This window comes from Centruroides vittatus, unplaced genomic scaffold (assembly GCF_030686945.1).
Source record: "Centruroides vittatus isolate TY-2023 unplaced genomic scaffold, ASM3068694v2 scaffold_752, whole genome shotgun sequence".
NCBI classification, from domain to species: Eukaryota; Metazoa; Arthropoda; class Arachnida; order Scorpiones; family Buthidae; genus Centruroides; species Centruroides vittatus.
This window is the reverse complement of record NW_027122716.1, coordinates 30,631-51,321: the sequence shown is the minus strand read 5'-3', so window position 1 is coordinate 51,321 and position 20,691 is coordinate 30,631. Positions and strand designations below refer to the sequence as shown.

Here is a 20,691-nt window from a genome sequence, read left to right as displayed (position 1 = left end):
GGTTTACGTATTTTGGGGCAAGTTTTATATTATTTTTCCTCATATCTATGTCGATTTCTTCATAAAGGTTCCTAATGTATGGGAAGCTGGTATATTTTGGTTTCGATTCGGTTTTTTTATCTTTTATTTTTGTTTGGTTATTAGTAATTTTATTTTCCCATTTATGAATCAGTCTGGTTGGGTACCCGTCTAGGGCAAACTTTTTCTTCAATTCGATGATGTGTTTGGGTTTATTAGTTTCTTTACTAGTTCTATTCTGTATTTTTCGGTATTCCATGTTAAAGATGTTTTGTTTTATATACAATGGTATATTTGAAGTATATTTTATTGTGGTGTTGATTGAACATGGTTTTTTAAAAGGTTCAAAATCTAATTCGTTTTCGTTTCTTGTTATCATGACGTCTAAGTATCGTATACTATTATCGGCCACATTTTCTTCCTCTATTTTAAATTGGATATCCTTATCTATATTGTTTATTATATGTTTTATCATGTTAGGCTTTACTTCTGCATCATTATATATAATTAGGACATCATCTACGTATCTTTTATAATATTTTATACCTGTTATATTATTAATTTCTTTGTCAACGTCGATCATTATTATTTCAGCTAGTTTCGGGCCTATGACGGACCCCATACTAATACCATTATTCTGTGTGTAGTATTCTTCATCTATCTCGAAATAATTACTCATATATGCAAATTCTATTAATTCTATGATATGTGATTCTACTTCTAATTTTTTAAGTTTATCTTCGATTAATTCCCATTTTATCGACGGGTACATATCAATCACATCCAGACTAGCCATTTTTGATGTTTTTTCTATTTTAACGTTTTTTAGACTGTCCAAAAGTTCCTCTGTATTTTTGATAGAGTGCTTCGAATTTTGATATTTCTTAAGTTTTTGTTTAAGGAATTTTTCCAGATTATATAAGGTAGCGAATTTAAAATCGACTATGGGTCTTACTTTTTCTCCCATTTTGTGGGTTTTAAGTTTCACATTCAGTTTAGGTGTTCTATCATTATCTTGATTAAGGATGAACTCTCGTTCTACTCTTGTAATTTTGTTAAGTTTTTGCAGTTTTATAACTCTCTTTTTTAGTTCTTCATATAGGGTTTCTTTCGGATTGATTGGTAGTTTTCGGAACTTTTTGCCTTCCACTATTTCTAGCTGTTTTGACTTAACCCATTTTTGGGTTACTATAATAATTTGTTTACTTTTATCGGCTCTAATGAGGTCTAGCTGATTATCACTTAAGAATTTTTGCAATGTTTCTATCTCGTCTTTGTATTTATAGTAATTTGAGTAGTAACATGATAAAACATATAATAAACAATATAGATAAGGATATCCAATTTAAAATAGAGGAAGAAAATGTGGCCGATAATAGTATACGATACTTAGACGTCATGATAACAAGAAACGAAAACGAATTAGATTTTGAACCTTTTAAAAAACCATGTTCAATCAACACCACAATAAAATATACTTCAAATATACCATTGTATATAAAACAAAACATCTTTAACATGGAATACCGAAAAATACAGAATAGAACTAGTAAAGAAACTAATAAACCCAAACACATCATCGAATTGAAGAAAAAGTTTGCCCTAGACGGGTACCCAACCAGACTGATTCATAAATGGGAAAATAAAATTACTAATAACCAAACAAAAATAAAAGATAAAAAAACCGAATCGAAACCAAAATATACCAGCTTCCCATACATTAGGAACCTTTATGAAGAAATCGACATAGATATGAGGAAAAATAATATAAAACTTGCCCCAAAATACGTAAACCTGTTATCTAGACTTAAAGCGAAACAAAGAAAAAAGAAACAGACGATAAAAAAAGAAGATATGAAAAACATAGTTTACAAGATACCATGCACTTGCAAAAATACCAACTTCTATATAGGAGAAACAAAACGAAAACTCAAAATAAGAGTGAAAGAACATATAGCCGATTTAAAGTACAACAGACTAAACTCAGTATTCCATGACCATTGTGTGTTAAATAACTGTAAAATCGATGATACTAAAACAAGCATTTTACATAGAGAAAAGAAGACATACAACAGAAAATTCAAAGAAAGTGTAGAAATCATTAAAAATAAAAATAAGACCTGCATAAATACTAATCTAAGCATAAAAATCAATGAAAACTGGATTAAATTACTATAAAATATACTATAAAATAAAAAACTGTTTTACGATCTGTTACGTCATTTGCATAGCGACAAATATTAAAAATACTAAAAGCGGGAAAAAATAGCAATGGCCACGTGCTATGTTCTAAAAAAATCACCGCTAAACCCCCCGAATAATTTTATCGGAAAAGAAACCTATTAAAAAAAAGGAACATTCCCCTGCTAATGCTCGACCAGACATATGCAAATTAAAAATAGATCGTGCTCCGCAGTTGAGGTGGAGGAGTACGAGCTCAGTGTTAGACAACACACCGGAAGACGAATCTCAGGTATGGTTTCACGAATATGATTTGTGAAAGAATAACCCCGTATACTTCTACAGACTGATACTAAACCTTCCTTTTTTATGGAATTTTTATCAAGATTCGTACCCTTGGACTATTACATCCGTCTAAACTACCGAATGAGGTACGGACCAGCTTTTAACGGTATACAAGCTCTTACCAGGATTTAGAAGGTAACAACCTCTAAAAAACTAATTATGTATACTGTCACGATATTTATTTTAAATATTTGTATATAGTCATCTCTCACTTTTTAATGTTTAGTTGGCTGAAGAGGGGCATCGGCCCGAAACGCGTTATGTAATAAAAAAGCGTTCCAACCGAATAAAAAGGATGAAAAATTCGCCCAGTGTTTAAGTTTACGTCACTACATTGTGTCTTCGAAAGAAAAGAAAAGAAACGAAAATACAAAACACGGTTTCCTCAAGATAGATTTTCTGATTTATTAATTTTTTTAATTAAATAGTACAAAAAATAACTGGTTATGAAAAATTACATCTTTCCAAACGATTAATTTGTAAATATAACAATATTTTAGGCTTTGAATCACGATAAGGTGTAGAATCGCCCCTGAAAGTAAGCTTCGCCCCAATACAAAAAGAAGCTCTAGAGTTCAGCATAAATTAAATAACTTGTATATAATTTTGAGATGCAACATTTAATATTTATGTAATTTTCAATAGTATAATTCATCACTATAAGCTAGTAAAATCAGAATTATAATGCAATGAGTGCAGAATGCGTGGAAGATAACAGTATTCCTAATGATAACTTTATGGAAACAGTATTAAATTAACGACTTTAACTAACTTTATAAATGATTTAAAATTATTTTATTCTGTTATAAACTCTATTTTAATCTTATATAAAGCATTAAGAAAAAGTTTTTATCATTATTTACTCTAAGAAATAACAAATTTTATCGTAAATTACAGTTTATTTTCAGTACATTCATAGTTTATTTATAAATTTTTACTTTAGAAAATGAATTGTTTATTTAAATTCATTATATTTTAAAATAATAATTTTAAAAATGTATTTTTATAAAAGAAAATTTCAAGCTTTCATCTCCATCGTTTGATGCTGAAATACGAAAGAATAATGACATTTAAAATGACACGTCAAAGGGCTACAGAGGAAGGAAGAGGAAGAGGAAGAAGAAAAAACCTATTAATGTAATAGTGAATGGTGACTTTCAAAGCTGTTTCTATGCGAAAATTGCATTCAATGTATCAGTAAAGAACTTAAAAATAAACCTTTTTTTTTCCGTTTCACCTCAAACAAAAGCAAATTGAAACGTTGACAGTTAAAGTTTACGATTTTAACTTTCAACTGCTAGCAGTGAAATATTGCTTTTAATTATTAAAATACGGTTAATTATGATATATTTATTAAACATTTACGCAGAAATAAAATTGATAATCATATTTAAGCAGCGCTTATACATAATTCATCAACTGTACATTAACTTAATAAAGTCTGTTTGTATTCTTTGTTATTGTAACAATGAATGATAATGGTTTCTTTAATTCTTTCGTTACAATAAGGATATATTAGTTTGATTATAAGAATAAATTCAGGTTGTTTTGAAGGCGACTCTCGAATACGAAGCTGTAAAAGGTAAGAAAAAATTCGACTTAATTACTTCCATAGAACGCGCATTAATTTACAATAAATTTGGGATAATAATAGGTTAAGTTGAGCCAAAATAATACGAATTTGTTCAATTTTCTGTCTAAAGATTATAGTTTATAAGCCGGATTTATGATAAATTCGATATAAACGGGTTAAACTAACGTAGTTTTGAGGGTGTTTTGATCTAATAGTTGGAGAAATTTCATGGGAATTAATATCTGGACTTTGTAGAGTTAGTGTCGTGGGAGGATTTGATAGAAACAACAAATTGCCAAAGCAAGCAAAGAGCTAATCAATGAAGGCGTGGTTGTGTCAGCTTTGATGTATAGTGTTGTGCTATGGGTTTATTAGGGTAGGCGTCAAGGTGAGACGAGATGTCTTTGAGATAGATGTAAGCTAATGTATTGTGCATTAAAATCTTGCCTTAATACAATGCTTTGGTGCTTACTTAAATCCACACATTTCAATAAAGAAAGGACTCTGAATATTTTATCATTACCAGGATCAAAAGAGAGTTAAAGAATAAAGTTTTTAATATTTTCACCAATACGGAATGAATATAAATCATTGAATTGTTTTCTGCTATATTCGTTTCTAAGGAAACTCGTTAATTTTTAATACTGCAGGGTTGCAATTAATTAACTAAATTAACTAAAAAAACAATTGCGTTTAAACTGTTTTCACCGATTTTGTAAAAGAAAAGCGCATGTTTCTAAACTCAGTTTTCGATTTATATTCACTGTTAACTGACATTTAGGCTACCCTATATAAGTTAGCGTAATTGTTCAAATTATTATAAAACTTATTCAAAAATATTTTTTCTTGGACTTTTAAACACTATATTTACGTTAAACTTGAATTTATGACTATTTACAAAAATATAAAATTTTTCGAGTCATTCTACTTCCTGTTTCACTCCACCACAGAAGTAACAGTGTATTGGCTTGAATAAACTTCAGTAGAACAAATGGTAAGTTATAAAAAAATTTCACACAGTTAAAATTGTTGTAAACTTTAAACAGTTAACTTACCATTTGTTCTACTGAAGTTTATTTAGATCAATTTTAGCTGTGTGAAATTTTTTTATAACTTACCATTTGTTCTACTGAAGTTTATTCAAGCCAATACACTGTTACTTCTGTGGTGGAGTGAAACAGGAAGTAGAATGACTCGAAAATTTTATATTTTTGTAAATAGTCATAAATTCAAGTTTAATTGAAGATGTCCTGGGGTGTTCATGTTATCATGTGTGCTTGTATGCAAATGAACTTTAGGATTACCCAAAACCGCCACCAGAGGGCCTGAACCAGTAATATATTGTGCTAAAGAGCAAGGTAGTTGTAATTGAAAGTTGTAATCATTGTTTTAATTTTAAAGGACGCCGAATCCTCAAATAAAAGGTCGGCGTTTAGATCAATTTTAACTGTGTGAAATTTTTTTATAACTTACCATTTGTTCTACTGAAGTTTATTCAAGCCAATACACTGTTACTTCTGTGGTGGAGTGAAACAGGAAGTAGAATGACTCGAAAATTTTATATTTTTGTAAATAGTCATAAATTCAAGTTTAATTGAAGATGTCCTGGGGTGTTCATGTTATCATGTGTGCTTGTATACTATATTTACGTATTTTTAAAAACTCTTTTCGCCCTATGGGCAATAAAACGCCCTACTGTGGGCTTGACCGAACCGGCAATGGGTTCGAAAAAAATTCCCTACCCATTCAGTCAGGTCCACAATGGGAGCAGCGTGCGGTGAGGTACGAGACTCAAATTATCAGGAATTTGATCACCCACGAAACATTCCTGAATGTTGCTGGCTCCGATTCAATCCCGGCTGCCCCAGGGCGGTAGGCTGACGCCTTAACAGCATCACCATCCAGTCGTTTATATTCATATATAAGTTTATAAAATATTTATTTTTATGTAGAAAATGAAGTTGATGAAAAAGACTTTTCTTCTGTTAATTTTTTTCTCATTCTGTGCTGTGGCATTGAGTTTCTCTTCAAGAGATGCCCAAGGTGATTTATATATATATATATATATATATATTTTTCAAACGATTATTGATACAAACGAATTCATAAACATTAATTATAATAATGATAATTACAATTATTATTATTATATAGGCAAGAAAACAGAAAAAGGACGATCTTACTTCACGTGCAAAAGTCAAAAGCTGCCATGCGATGATTTTAATGGTTAGACTTTAAATGTTTACTCTTTATATTATCTAAATTAGTTTTACAGAGTTTTGAATTAAACATTTGTTTTAAAACATTGTAAATTATTAAATATAAATCTCAAATTATAATAGTTAACATTTCTAGATATATTTGAAAATATTAAAAGATCCATCCTGAGCTTCGCTACTTGCATGAAGAGTAATTTCTCCACATTTCTCTTCCATTTGCAAGTATACACATCCATTGCACAACAATACTTCATCGAATGGATGCACGTAGCTTCGAACATCATTTGCCAATGGAGTCAAATAACCTGGATCATTATTAAGGAATGGATGTATAGAATATTATGTATTTTGGAAGAAAATATTGCAAAAATGAAGCTAAAATTAAAACCCGAAGTTCTGAAAATTGTTCATCCAAGACCGAAGCAATATAATACTGTAAGAGAGAGTGACTTTTGCGCATTTTGGAAAATACCCGGAATCATTGCATTGGCTACTATTTTAATCGTAAGTAAAATGAAAAAATAAGCAATTACTGTGTTTATCTGTATTAATTTTTTTGTATTTTGAGTAAATATAATTATCTTTCAGTGCTAAGGGATTGAAATATATTTTGGAATAAACATCATTGAGTTTCTTTTAGAAAGTAATTTTATCAATATTTACTACTTTCATTATTTTTTTCTTGTAGATTTTACTAAAATTAATTTATTTTTATTTATTTTTACAGCTGTACAAGATGCATCCGATATCCGTATAATGGCCTGAAATATAATCATTTCATGAAAATTTTTAATAGCAGAAATCAAAATCATTTAATTTTTAATATTTTTTTTTAAAAATTGATTTAAAATTTCACCAAAATTTAAGTTTTATCATTTTGATTCGCTTCATTTAAATAAACGCTAAAATTCAATAAAATAATTTTTTTCTTGATATTATGTGACTTAAATTGCAAATAAATATAACATACATTTTTACTGAATTCCTCTCCACGGGGGAGAGGGACAGGATTAAGGTTTAACACTTCCATATATTTTCTAAATTTATATTGCTGAATAATTTTTTAATCTGGAAATATTTAAAAAACACCACGTGAAGGGAAGAATTGAGAAGCGCTCCCCAAAAGGGAATCGGTTCACTCCATTGGAATACAAACTCGCCTACAACTCGCCATCTGCTGAGCGATAATGGAGAGTTTTAAAATAATTTTGTAGGAAAATCGGAAATATTATTCAAATTAACTTTTATTCTAATATATTTAATATAAAAATAAATATTAAAACAACAAAAATAAAAGAAATTTCTATTTTTAAGTTTTTAATATTTTCAGATTAATTTTTGATTTATGTTACCGATTGTAGCGCCAAAACGGTTTAAAATATTATTTTTTAATTTTTTAATCAAATTTTCATACGTAAATATTTTGAACTAGCAGGTAGGCCCGGCGTTGCTCGGGCAAAAGTAACGATAGCGAAGATTAAGATTATTAAGTTATAGTCACAAAAGAAAAAGAGTACAGTAGTGAACCGAAAATCGGAATCAATTGGGAACTGGGATTATTCAGATTAGGGATTTGTTCCGATTACGGACTATGTTCGAAAAAATATACGAGGGCTATTTTTTAAATAAGGTCCGTTTGTGAATGAGAGTGAGAATATATGAGCAATCACGGCAGTACGCATGCGCTTCTGCTCCAAGCAAGCTTGGCGCGCGTTTTGACGCCATTTGCAGCCATATCGACTGTCTGTATGCCGAGCTGTAGAAGTTTAAAATGTTTAAGAAAATTGAGTCTCCCGCCGACTGTGAGATACGATCTGTTATTCGATTCTTGAGTTCAAGGAACTTGGCAGCAGCAGAAATTCGCCGTCAGATTTGTGAAGTTTAGGGTGATAATGCTATGAGTGACAATAAAGTTCGAAAATGGGTAAGAATGTTCAAGGACGGGCGAGTTAATGTGCATGATGAGCCACGCTCTGGCCCACCTTCTCTGATTTCTAAAGATTTGGTTTCGTGATATGGAGGGCCGACGATTCACGATTTCAACGTTATCAATTGAATTTCCACAGATTTCGAGATCAGTTTTGTATACCATTGTTTCGGAGAAACTGAATTATCGAAAATTGTGTTTTCGGTGGGTTCCAAGACCTGCTTTCTGACGATCACAAAACAAAAAGATTGAACAGTGCTTTATCGTTTTTTACTCGATACGATCATCCACACAGACCTTTTCACTCAGTGATTTTCACTTGTTTCGATACTTTGTTTTTATTTTTAAACTCTTTCCGCCCTGTGGGCACTAAGAGGGCCTCTTATAGAAGACCCATTATGGGTTCGGCCAGGCCCACAATGGGGCGACAGGGTGGTGAGGGACGGGACCCGACATATCTGAACGGACCACCCTCCGAAAAATTCCTGGGGATTATTCGACCGTATTTGTTTCGATACTTAAAGTTCCTTGGTGGTCAACGGTTCAACGACGAAGAAGTGAAAACTGCAGTCGTGGATTGAGCTTCTTCACAGGCGGCAGATTTCTTTGACGTCGGAATTCAAAAATTGTTGAGCGGTATGACAAATGTTTAAACAAAAATGGAAATTATGTAGAAAAGTAGATAAAAGTATGTAGAATATGGAAAAAAATATATTTTAACGATATTTACAGTATTTTTCTTTTTATTAAAAAACGGACCTTATTTTAAAAATAGCCTTCGTATTAACCTGTCCGATGTTCAAATTTTTCTCTGTTGCGTGTCGCTTCGTGTTGAATTTTCGTCAATTTTAAGCCTAACGAAAAATTTTTATAATAATAATCGAGGCTATCGTATCGTTAAAAATTATTTCTGCATTTTGTACAAACAAAATAAATATATTGAAGAATATAAAAACATGAAAATTATACTTTAAAAGTAAATTTAGTATCAAAAACGCTCGATTCAGCACGAAACAGTCCGACTGAAAAATCGTGCCGATTACCGGCGATTCCGATTACCGGGGTTCCGATTTACCGAGTCTCTACTGTAATTTCATCAACAAACTAAGTATTTCTAAAGAAAGGTCGAATTTGAAAATCGAATGTTCTAATATTGTTCGATTTTCATCGAATGTTCTAAAGAAGAAAAGTCGAGAAAAACCGAACTAATGTGTTTAAATTTGAAAATCGAATGTGTTCTAACATATTACTCTTTTTTTTCCCCCAGAGCTCGTAAATCTTGCACGTCGCTTTCTCTTGTTCTCCATTGTTACTTAACACTTCCATTGTTGATGGGAGTGTTAAGCCTTAATCCTAAGCCTTAATCCTCTCCCCCGTGGGAAGGATTTCGAAAAATGCCTTCTTAGTGTGCGTTCTCGTACCTAACTATGTACCAAATTTCAACTTTAAACTCCTAACCGTTTGGGCTCTGCGCTGATGATAATATTAATCATTATCATCATCATCATCATCATCATGTCTCGATTATATATATAGATACAAATTGACTAAATTTAAAAATGTATATGATTCTTTTTTTTAGCGATTGCATACAGAGAAATTAAAAATTATCTTTGAAGTCAGCCCTACCGCTCTGGGTACTCGAAACATCTCCAGACACTTTTCGCTGATAATCTGTCTCGGATATGTTGGGTCCCGTCACTCATTACCCTGCAGCTTCTATTGTGGGCCTTTCAAACCTATAACGGACATGGAAAAAAAGACCCTCTTAGTGCCCACAAGGCGGAGAAAGTATTTTAAAAAATACTATCAAGCAGAAAATATGAAACCCGAATGGTTGAAGCTTTCATCTGACTCCAGAGGTTTCGAGTTTGAATTCTGGTCAAAAATTTTTATGATTGATTTGCTGTGAATTTGAAGTCTTTGTTCTTAATCATTCGACTTTTTCTGTGGTTCCGACCAAATTAACGAGCACACAGAAAAGACCCTTTAAGTGTCTAAAAAACGAAAAGAGTTGTAAAAATACATAGAAATCTTCTATTTTATAAAATATTTTGCCTAAATTAAGTTTTTTATAATTATTTAATTATAGAAACAACGTTTTATATACCATATTTAAGTAAAATATGTCTAGTTTATATATTAAAGTTAAAAAAAATTACATCATACCATTATATCAAGGCGATCTTGACTATGTTCAACCTTCTGTTTAATGTAAAGAAAGGCTCTTTTAATGCTCACGGAGGAAAAGAATTATAAAAAAGCAAGAAATTCTACTGAATGTCAAACATAGACAACCGGATGGCCGAAGAGATTATGTATCAACTAACCGCTCTGGAGAACCCGAGATCAAAAACTGCATAAATTTCTAGAGTAATCTATACCGCTCTCCATCAGCCGTCAATTGTGGGCATGGCCAAACCCATGATCGGTATGATTAAATGTTGTGATGACCATAGAGCGCGAAGTCAACAATTAAAAAAATAAAAGATTTTCAAACACATTTTGTAACAAATTTACTCAGAGATAAAGAGGGGAGGGGAAACTTAAGTTATATTTACTCGAAGCAGTTTTCTTCCATCCTAGATTAACGAATTATCTTGTAATCCTTCTCCATTCTCTGAAGCGATTGATTTATCTGACGTGAAAAACCATCTAAATCTCTTTTCCAGTAGTTTCTTTTCCCCTTTCTTTGCTAGAATTTTACGTCTAAGCTGTTATTTATTTCAGTTTTTTTGAATATTTCTTTCGAAAAATTCGTTAGAATTTACATTCATAAATAACTGTATTTAATAAAATAATTGATTTTAACATTCTACTGCTGTTTGATGAACAAGATAAATCATTTAGTATCATTTCGTAACCGCAAAATGCTTCCACTTTAGGTTAGTTTGGTGAATTGAAATCATAAACCTGAAAATTTTAACATTAAAAGTTCAAATATGTAACTACATATTTGAACTTTGTGCAAATTTACATGATAAATGTTAAGTTTATGCAGGCATTACGAGTATTGATCTTTAGAAATTTCAATTCTATGTCCTTTATTTAAGTTTCTTGTATTAAAATGTGCGTTTGTAGATAAAAATGTGATTAAAAACTCGAAAAAAATTTTAAAAAACACGCAAATTGTAAAGTAAGAAGCGCAAGAGGATATGAAGAATTATATTTAATAAATTATTCTATAATTTAATAGGTTTTTTAATTTTAAAGCTTATTTTAAAAACAAAAAAAGCTTAAAATTACTAATTTATGTGTCTATCAATAGAAAATCAACTCCAACTGTACTAGAATCATCCGTCTTATTTATCAATTATCCACGTATATAAATTGCATTTTTTTTCAATTATATATTTTAATTAAACTTTCCTTCAATTATAGTTAATTTGAATATATTTCTATATTTTCAATTAATAATTAAACGCAGAACTAATTGTTTAAATTAGAATTTAAAATAATTTTTAATTTTTATCACTTCTAAATTTATGTCTAAATAAATTGAAATAATTAACAATTATTAATATTATATTTATAAATATTGATTTAAAAATATATAATTTTACAGTATATAATATAAAAATGCATATAATACGAATAAATATTTAAAAAACAAAAAAAAAGTGTAATTTTGTCTGAGTAGTGTGGGATTTTTACGTCAGTTTGACGTCATTTTTAAATTTAAAAAAATTAAATTAAGTTTTACGACATTAAAAACATTTTAAGCGGTTAAATAATATAAGAAGATAATCAAATTCACTTCATTCTGTACAACATCAGCTCAGTTAAGCCATACTTTAACGCCATGCTTTTGTTCATTATACATTTTGTGACGGATAATAAAAATATAATCATCTAAGAAATTTTCTTTCGAAGAATTTTATATGTCAGCAATAAATATATAACAGCAAACAGAAGAAGAAGAGGAAGAAGAAGGGAAAAAGAGTATAGACAAACGTCTGAAATGCGTGATCAGACTGAAGATGCTGGAAATGCTAAGAAATGATATACGAGATCATATAATGTCTCTTGACAGAATCGAACTAGATACGTTTGGATAGAATCTTCACAGTTATTTTCTTGTGGTCTAATCATTTTTATAATATATGACTTGTATAAAGAGCATTAGAAAAATGAAAGATAAAAAAAAAGTATCATCCACTATACAACTTTCAACCTTTCATTCAACTACTTTATTCTATTTACTGATCCCGGGTACTCTTAACGCATTTCTTTCAATTTTATTAATTTTTTTTATATTTTAATATAATTTATATAAGAAATATATATATATATATATTCCCTATATTTTTGGGGGTACTTTTAATCTCGTGATTAATAACTATGATGATTTAGTTTTAATTATTTCGGTTATAAATAAAACTGTTGTGATTTTCTGCTTGTTAAAAATAATTATTTCTTCATAAATTACTTAGAATTTATTATTGCAGTGTAATATTTTTATTGAGTTGATTTACTGGTAAAAAAGTAATTGGTGCTAAAAGTCACCACAAGGTGAGAAATAGCGCTTTATTTGCCAATAGTTTAATTCTTGCACGTTTTAAAAGTGATTATTAATAATAATTGTATGAAAGAACGTACATTTGTCTGCAATATGAAGACAAAAAGTACGTTCTTTCTTACAATTTTTGAATTGAGAAGTAGAATTGTGAAATTATTCCTAACAGTATGTATGACAAATAGATAACACTACTGAGAATTGGTAGTTGATTGTAGAAACTGTTTACGCTTGACCAATGGGTTGGCATCGTACAGTTGTCCATGTTTTCTTCACGTGTCGAACACCTAAAGAGGTGCCAGTTTCATATTATTGTAAGCTCGCCGACTTTTAGGGGCAATAAGTTAGTTGTATGGAGCCAGACATTGCCAGATTGGGATTGGGCCTTTGCGCTTCTCTTATTTATGTTACATAGTAGATGATCACATAACTACGCCCTGCGATGGACTCCTCGGGAGAGACATCACTACAGCTAAGGAGTTCATGATTTGTTTAGCGAGAGAAAAATTAATTCTGCCTGAAGGAGAGGAGATCAACTTCTGGTCGGCTCCGGAGGTGAGGAACTCAACAACTCTCGCGCAGGTGAATAAAAACCGGGATCGTCGAAGTACATCTATCAACTCCCAACATGCGATCCCCAATGCCACTTTGTCTAAACCTACACCTACATCTTTAGAACACTCTCCAGACGTGATTTTGTTAGGAGACTGTAATCTTCCCTCGAGAACGGAACTTGTCACTATGGCAAAAATTTCAGGAATAAAGCAGAGAGGCAAACTAGGGATCATAGAATCCACAACCCTTAGTCAAGAGGGAAGTAGTGTGAGGACCGAATTGAGCCGGTCCGATTTTAAATTTTCATTATTGCAAATCCCCTCGGGAGATAACGATCGAGATCCGCGATAACGATCAAGTTTCGAAGGATGTACAATCTTCCGCCGTCAAACTCACTTCCCTCCTTCTCAGGATCCGACCTGAGTCACGGAATTCAAGTCATCATCCTCTATCGCGATTGGTGATCGTGGCGGAAGGACTTAGAGTATAAATAGGGGGAGATCTCTAAGAACGGGGTAGCTGACGTCCGAAGAAGACGAACTGCCCGGCAACACCGTATCCGATTCGAAGGCCAAGTCGAGACGCCGAAGCCTCCGCCGACAAGCCGATCCTGCCGCTCACCGCCAGGAAAGACGCCCGAGTCGAAGAAAATTCTCGATCAAAATCGATAACCGAGAGGTATGAATCCCCTAACAATTGTGAGCTCTCTCTCTCCCGCGATTAGGGACGGATGCGTAGCGTTTCTGTAGTAGTTCCTATGTTCCAATAAACCATTATCTGTGTTGTCCTGTTATACGGATATTGCCTTTCTTTATCGACGACCCCACACACACTCCTCCACTCGACCTGACAAGTAACTGACCGATCCCGACAAGTCGGGATATCGCGCAAAATTAGCCATCCTTGACAGTGGGGCGGGTCTTGCCGACCTATTCGCCGAGAAAAAGGAGGTCCGACTTCCGTCCTACCTCCCGGCGTTTCCCACAGTAGTATGTGCCGATATATTAGCCAAAACAAAAAGGGGAGGACAAGTACCTGTTCGGATCACTAATTTTTCCACCCAGCCTCGAAAATTGTCAAAAGGTGAATGTGTCGGAACCTTTGTAGGAGCGAAGGAAGACTCTTCCCTTGCTCTGAATCCAGTCGATTCACACTCTACTCCGAAGCTCTCAAGAGAGAAATTTAGTCAACTATTTGACTGGTCTCACATTGGAAAGGACCAAAAGCAGTCTCTATTAGATCTATTATATAGATATCATTATGTCTTTGCAACACACGACTACGATTTGGGATACTGCCAAGTGATGGAACATGAGATTCCTACGGGAGACGCCAGCCCCATATATCAAGCGCCATATCGAATACCTTATGCACAGCGCGAACAAATGAATAAAATTATTGACGAACTGTTAGAAAATGGAATAATCGCTCATTCCAAATCGCCCTGGTCGGCACCCGCTTTATTGGTTAAAAAGAAAGAGCCAAATTCATGGCGTCTTGTGATTGACTATCGGAAATTAAATAAAATTACCAAAACCGACCCTTATCTCTTGCCTCTAGTGCAAGAAGCGCTCAGTCTGATGGGACAAGCTAAATATTTTTCGACTATGGACACAATATCAGGATTTTGGCAATTAGCCTTAAAAGACTAGGAAAAATCAGCATTTTCTACGCCTGACGGCCACTACCAGTGGAACCGTATGGCTATGGGCCTTTCCGGAGCCCCAGCGTCGTGGCAACGCGCCGCCGACTTCATTCTCCATGGATTGAAAGGGAAAACCTGTCTAGTGTACAGTACATGGACGATATCTTAACCTTTAGCTCCGATTTTCAAAGCCATTTAACTCGATTGGAACAAATCTTCCAACGCCTCGCCGAAGCCGGGTTAAAACTAAAACCAAAAAAATGCCATTTCCTACAAAGCCAAATCAAATTCTTAGGGCACGATGTCTCCGATGAAGGAATAAGACCCGATCCCGATAAAATCAACTGCGTCTTAACCTTTCCCAGACCCACAAACAAACACGACATCAAGTCATTCTTAGGATTAACCGGATACTACCGACGCTATATCGATTCGTATGCAGCTATCGCAAAACCATTAACCGATATATTAAAAAACGATGTCCTCTTCCAGTGGAAGGATGAACAGGAGCGTAGCTTTGAGAGACTTAAGGAAATAATGACTTCCGCTCCACTTTTAAAGTTTCCGGACTTTTCTAAACCCTTCCTCTTAGCTACAGACGCCTCTAACGATGCTCTAGGAGCAATATTATCCCAGGAGGACGAGAGAGGAGACATGTCTGTAGCCTATGCCAGTCGCATACTTCGGAAAGCAAAAAAGAATTACAGCACTACCGAAAAGGAGTGTTTGGCAGTTGTCTGGGCCACTAAATATTTTAAACCTTATTTATATGGAAGGAAGTTCACAATTATTACCGATCACACCCTTTAAGATGGCTCATTAGTAATAAAGATTCTAGTCACAACTCCCAAATCGCCCGTAAGCAAAATCTTCTTACAGGAGTTCGATATTGAAGTCAAACATAAGGCGGGGAATTGCCATAAAAATGCGGATGCACTACGCCGTATCCCAATTCGACAGATCGGAGAAGCGACAGAATTGGAACCCATTTATTCAAAGACGCAAATTCGAGACCTTCAAAGAAAGGATGTACTGTGGAATCCTATCATTCAAAAACTGGAAGACGAATCAGCTCTAGACCCCCCTTTTGAAACCCAATTTTTCCTAGATGAGGAAGGAGCACTTTATCACCGACAACCGGGCGTGCAAGGAGATTCTCCTGAGCAATTAGTTATACCATCAGTCCTAATACCTTATACTCTACATATTTATCATGACTCTCCGATTGGAGGTCATTTGGGAGCACAGAAAATGAAGCAAAAACTTCGATCATTGTTTTACTGGCGAACTATGAATAAAGATATAACCATTTATTGTCAAAACTGTCAAAGATGCGCCTTACAAAAGAGAAGAGATAAACAACAAGAAGCGGAACTGCAACTATTTCCGCCTTTAACGCACTTATTTGAGCAAACAGCTATGGACATCGTGGGACCTTTACCTATCACTACGAACGGAAATAAGTACATATTGGTGTTTATCGACCACTTCAGTCGATACGCCACAAACATAGTAAAACATCGCCAAAACTTTTGTCACTAACGTCGTCTTAAAACATTCAACACCCATTCAACTTCTTATTGATCGAGCTCCGAATCTAGTCTCCAAAATGTTTAAGGAGGTATGTGAATTACTCCACATTAAAAGACTCTTAACAACCGCCTATCATCCTGCCTGTAACGAACTCGTCGAACGATTTAATAAAACTCTTATAGACATTATATCTCATTACGTCGCTGAGGATCAAAGAGATTGGGATGAATGGATACCCTACGCTCTATTTGCTTATAATACCACCATACACGCCTCTACGAATGACAGTCCATTCTTTTTGCTTTACGGTAAGGATTCCACCTACCCTTTTGATTTAGTTACTCGTCCTACTAGGACAAGATACGATGTCGATGATAACTTCGCCGCGGAACTACACCTTCGAATGGCCAATGCGCACCGGATAGCACAGGAGCACGCCGAACAAGCAGCGAAAGAACGTCAGGCACACCGACGTACTTATAAATTACCTACGTATCATGTAGAGGACCGGGTATTTCTCAACGAGGTCGTTATTTCTCAAGGCTTAAAGAAAAAACTCGCTCCAAGATGGCCAGGCCCTTTCCGTATAATAACGGAATTAAGTCCTGTCACCTTTATTATCGAAAATATTCAAACCAAGAAACAACTTCAAGTTCACGCCAATCGCTTAAAACCCTGTACGGCACAGCTCGAATTCGAACGACAGAAGCCGCTCCCTGCTACCCGACTCCGAAATCCTTATCAGTAGATAGTCCACTTAATATCGATCCATGGGATGAATTTATTTTAACCGAAGCCACCCAACACCCCGAAGAAACCGCTGAGATAGATGACGAATCGGAAGAGGAAGAACCGATCGAGGAAAGACAAGTAGACCCACTCTCCGACCGACTACTCAACCGGAATCGGGAGAGGAGCAACCAGAAACCACGCCGCCTTTCGCTCTTAGAAGCCGAGGTCCGGTGCTCTATCAACCCTGGATAATGCCTCGACCCCAGCGAAGTAGTCGAATCCCGCGTCGAACTCCTCGACCACATTCCTCCTCGCCTTATGCTCTTAACACGTGTATTCGATCTTTAAACTACAATAAACATTAATACTTAACCGTATATTTACGTTTGTGGTTTATTTTGACCGCGTTATCATACCTAAGAGAGAGAGAGTTAATATTTACCTTTGTAACTCATACACTACCCGCCATACGCAAATACATTAAAGGAGGATGCACACATGCGGCGCGGCAAGGAAAAGCGGCAGAATGACGTCACTTTTCCTCGCCGCAGAAGTCGATTTTGTGCCGCTTTTCTCGTGCCGCAAAAGTTGGTCGAATTCTATCTTTTGCGACCGCCGCCAAGACGCGTTTCTATCAGCCAATAACAGTTCGTCTAGTAGTCACGTGAGAAAATACAACCACGTTGTGTTTTAATGGCGGAAAGTTCGTCGCGATTAACCGAGATAACAAGTATCAGAATAAAGAGGAAAGGATAATAAATTTAACTCAAATTCTACACAAATAATCATATATAATTTAATTCAAAGAACAAAACATCCGAATCTTACTCGAAATAGTATTCTTTATCGAGAGATCTTGATCGAGGAATAAGCGTATTTTGTACACCGGTTCTTTCTCGATCCAAGAAAATATCTCTAATCTAAAATCTTCTAGCTAAATAAACCAAGCCGTACAAAACAAAATTTGTAAACACGTGGATATCGGCAGTGGCGGTATCGTTCGCCATCTTGAATACTGAACACATGCGCCGAAATTTAAGCGGATTGCCGCTTGTGTGGTCACGCTGCGAAGATGCGTTTGCGACACCGCTTTTCCTTGCCGCACCGCATGTGTGCGTCCGGCTTTAGAACTACGATAACGGTTCGTAAGTAACAACGACGCCGGATTTATTCATATTGTAGCTTTTTTTAAATACCGTATTTTCCGGCGTGTAAGACGACCCTCGACTTTCGAAAAGATTTTCCTGGGTTAAAAAGATTTTATAACCCAGGAAAATCTTTACTATAAAGTTTTGATGTATTTGCAGTTCTCAAGTAAACTGAAAACTTGTAAAAAAAAAAACATTTAAAGATTTTTCGACTCCCAAATTGAGGTTTTCTCCCATATTTACATACAAGTTTGTTTGTATATGGCAACGCGACAGGTGAGTATGACTTTCTATGGAAACTGGCCCCTATTTAGGTGTTAAAAATGTGGGGGGAAAAAATCTAGAAGACTCTAAGCGGTTTGACTCTTGGAGAGCCACGAACCCAGGAAGGCACTCCCCTTAAGGGATAGACTAGTTTACTGACAATTGACAGGGGTAAAGGTCGGCATAGTTTAACCCATCTACCCGTAGGGTATGTCAACCAGATGCTGACTCGCGCCATACCTCACCCCTACGAATGATTAGGGTGCCTTCCTGGGTTGGTCAAATTACCAATGCTCAGTGGTTTCCGCCATTCTGTCACTGACATGTGACTATCCAGCTAATTTCTGATTTTAAATTGTTAATGAAGGGGAGAGCGCGAACGCAGTCCCCAACTACCAAAAATTACACGCTCCATCTGCCCCAGTTTGGGGTAGTGGCAGGGGTCAACTCAATCCAAGTGCAATGATCAAACCTCGCCCTGGAGGCACCGCCCTCTTGACCACGGTTAGCCTCAACGTCAGGTAAGTATGTTAAATGTTTATTATCTTTCCCTTTTATCGCTCAACGCTACGGCCCAATCGCTGGTGTTTTAATACGGAAAACCATTTATTTATAAAAGCGCTTATCAAATTCTAAATCTTTCTACAAAATCCTGTCGGAAACATGTTTCTCGTATAAATTTCTTAAAAATATATCGTTTCTTTGAAAAATCGTTTCAAATTTACTCCTGAAATTTTATTAGATCACCCCCACATTACCGCGCCATCTAGTAACGATTTGTGGAAGTATTTTAAAACAAATTCTTTTTTTAAGGAACGAAACAAGTCAAACAAAATTTACTTTGTCCATAACGATGGGTTTCATTTGCTATGTCTCTGTTCATAACCACCCACAGCAACTGATTTCAGGCGTAGGACTATCATAACCACCCACAGCAACTGATTTCTGGCGTAGGAAATTCTACTTTGGCGAAATGCGAACCCACTAGTAATTACTCGTGTTCAGCAGTTTTATCTACTCGTCCACTAGTGGGCACTACTATTTTTGATACATAAATTTATACTTACTGTGTAATATTAATTTCTCTATTCTCCGTTGCTGTTTCTTTTAAATTAGCGATTAGAATATGACAACATTCTTCCATTAATTTGCTCATCTGTAAATTTATAGTCAACAAAGGATTTAATATTTTATTAAAATCAAATATTAAACTATGTTTTAAACTTAATTTAAATGTACAGACCATTCTTAATTTTCCAGAAGTGAAACTTGGCGACATCATGGTCCTCAAAGATTTTCATCTTTCTCCACTTTGCATAAATAACCCTTTATCTAAAATTCGATCGCCAAATCGAAGTTCCTATATATTATAACCATTAAAGAAGATAATAATTAAATCTTTGATTAATTAATTAAAATGTTCTTCAGCATAAGAAAAGTAAGAAGTTTCAAGTTAATAAATTGAATAAAATAATATACTGTTTGTTCAGGAAAAATAGAAAAATCTTTGACAAGAATATCTTTAAGTAAAAATAAATTATAAAAACATGGCCGACGGTAATACATTTGTATAAATAAATATATAAAAACAAAGTTTAACAAGAATTACTCTCCGTTTATTCGTCCGTCGTTCGCTCCAGTTGACAGTCCAATTTCACAAACACGGAGGCGACCTTTCTTTAGAGGCTACTGCCCCCGCAATAAAATGCAAAACAGGCACAGAACGTGTTTGTGAAATTGGACTGTCAACTGGAGCGAACGACGGACGAATAAACGGAGAGTAATTCTTGTTAAACGTTGTTTTTATATATTTATTTATACAAATGTATTACTGTCGGCCATGTATATTCCAAAATCCTATTAGGAAATTATTTTTGTCTTTATTAGTCTCTCTCACATTTTTATTTCCATTTTTTCTATCCTTATTAACCAATTTTATCAAACTTTTATTATAGTTATTATCAATGTCTTTGTTCTTATTAAAAAGATTTATAACTAACTCGGTATAATTTCTATTCCCGTCCTCTTCTAAGTT

At 34.3% G+C, this 20,691-nt stretch overlaps 1 non-coding gene across 1 annotated transcript; it reads right to left on the bottom strand.

Moving 5' to 3' along the window:
• Positions 1-19,020: 19,020 nt before the first annotated feature.
• On the bottom strand, positions 19,021-19,185 carry LOC136989741 (U1 spliceosomal RNA). Its single transcript, XR_010882952.1, has one exon. It is a non-coding gene; the product is annotated as a U1 spliceosomal RNA (small nuclear RNA).
• Between the last annotated feature and the right edge of the window lie 1,506 nt (positions 19,186-20,691).